This window comes from Lactuca virosa, chromosome 2 (genome assembly GCF_052849685.1).
Source record: "Lactuca virosa cultivar CGN04683 chromosome 2, Lactuca_virosa_CGN04683_v6, whole genome shotgun sequence".
NCBI classification, from domain to species: Eukaryota; Viridiplantae; Streptophyta; class Magnoliopsida; order Asterales; family Asteraceae; genus Lactuca; species Lactuca virosa.
The window spans coordinates 201,004,018-201,006,536 of NC_136427.1; positions in this window are offsets into that span (position 1 = coordinate 201,004,018).

Sequence of the window (2,519 nt, forward strand, 5' to 3'; positions counted from 1 at the left end):
GAGTCAATACACGCTATACACTATACAAGAGAACATACTATACACTATACAAGAGAACATACTATACACTATACAAGAGAACATACTATACACTAGTACAGAGAAAACATTACTACACTATGACATACTACAAAAACATTTAAATACTATATACAGAATGTGACATACTACTTCTCGATACGACACTTTATTGTGCTATCACCTTGTAACCAGAGTCTCCTGGAGGGAGAGCGGGCATTATGTGTATAGATCTATACGTGACAGACATTCCCACATCCCGACTGCTAGCTACAGTCCCAGCCGAAAGGCCAAGGGGTGACAAAATGTTACCTCATTATATATGACCTGGAGGGTCATCCGTTATTCAGTCGTCGATCAGCATGGTTACATACGAGTTCACATTCAAACCTTTAATTAACCAATTAAGAATTAAAGGCAAAAATAGATTTTTCGAGGCGTATTGTTCATTTAATACCACCTGGAGTCTACATGTTACTACTTTAGACTCCTCGAGGTGTACCGTACATTTAGTACTACCTGGAGTCTGTATTTCATTACACTGTGATTTTGTCACATACACGTTTAAATAAACTATATTTTTATAATGATAGTTTCACTGAGGAAAAACTCTTACACTACTTAAGGAACAAATACACAAACGATCGGGTCTTGGTAGAAGACTACATTTTTACTGGAAAATATAGGATTTTCTAGGGAGTATACTATTTACAAACATTTGAAATCAGTTACTACATTACATTGTTACAAACATTTTTATACAAGCAATGACACTAAATACTTATGAACTCACCAGCTTTATGCTGATAAACTCTTTCAAACTAACTTGTATTCTCAAGTCATCAGTAGACAGGTACCGATGAAGCTTTTGAGAAGATGGAGCACATACAAGACTCATCTTTTATTTTGATTATAATTTTAGGTGTCTTACAAACTATTCAGAACACGCTTGTATTACAATTATTATATTAATGGAATGGATGTTGTTGCTTGTCTTTACTATTATGCATTGTTATGATACTGTACATGACGTCCTCCACCCCAGAACGTTTCCGCCGTTCCGGTTTTGGGGTGTGACAAAGCATAAGCCTCCTTTGGCCTCTTTGCAGTTCTAGAGAGCTCTTGAGAAACCCTAATTCGTGTGGTGCTCTATTGTGTGTGTATTAAGCTTGGGAGGAAGATCTTTGGAGAAGAGGAACTTGGAAGGCAACGGAATTGGAGCAAGGAAAGTGTGGGAATCAGAATCTACCTCAGTTAGCATCTTCCAGAGGTATCAAGTCGCCAACTTTACTTCTTTTCCCTTCTAGATATCTTTTTGGTTGAGTTTGGGGCTTTTATGGATCTTTGAGTTGATAAGGTGGACTATGGGCTAGATCTGAAGTTGTAACTTTAGATCTGGACCCTTCCTAAGTCCTAGAGTCATAAAGTTTCTGGTTTGGGCGTGAATGAAACCTCTTTGAGTATGAAACCCCCATTGTAAGCTTGGATTTGACATTATAGCCTTTGTAGCTATGCATGCACGTAAAGTTTGCAACTTTACGTGAAAAGCATGCCTTGGAAGCTTGGATCTATAGTTTGGAGCCGCTGCATGGCTCAAATGAGTCTGTATGGCAAAAAGGACTGAAGGGACTCGGCGAGTCGCATGGTCGACTTGGCGAGTCATATGAAGATATGCATGAACTCGGCGAGTTGGAAGAACAACTCGGTGAGTCCAATGAAGATTGTCGTAGACTCGACAAGTGGATGAACAACTCGGCGAGTCGGATGAGGTTGCCCCAAATTATGTATGCGCGGGTAATTGTCGAGTTGCAAGAAGGAAGCTCGATGAGTGGCCTTAGGGTCTCGATCGTAAACCAAAGGAACTCGACGAGTGACTCAGGTGACTCGGCGAGTGGGTTAGTACTTCAAGGAACTCGGCGAGTAGCCGGGGTTACTCGGCGAGTCAAGGTCAACATGGACTGTTGACCTTGACTGATGACTTTGACTTTGACCAGGGTTTGATTAGTTGGCTTAAGGGGTACCTTGAAGGGTTGAGAACTTATGGGTATGATTATACTATGGTAATAGGTGGTGGAGTTTGTGGCAGTGATCCGAGGGTTGAAGTTTATCTACCGAGTCGACATCTGCAAGGTGAGTTATCATCACTATATCGATAGGGTCTAAGGCACCAAGGTCGACCCTTTAGTTGTTATCGTTATGGTATACTACATGTGGATATGATCTGTTAGATCAGAATCAGGATAGACAGTATGTTATGCTCTTATGATCCGTAGGGATTGATATGTTAGTGACCTGCTAGGTCAGTGCTCTAGTTATGAGAGATTACTATGTTTGGTAATCAGTGAGATAGATATGTTTGATGTTTGTATATGCCAGTAAATGTTAGTTATGCGCACATGGTTATTTGCTTGTTGCTTAGGTTGAGGCGGTCCTGCTTTGTGCTGAAGGCCAACACACCCTATGAGCGATCCGGTAAGACTGTAGGCCCACGTGGCGGTCCA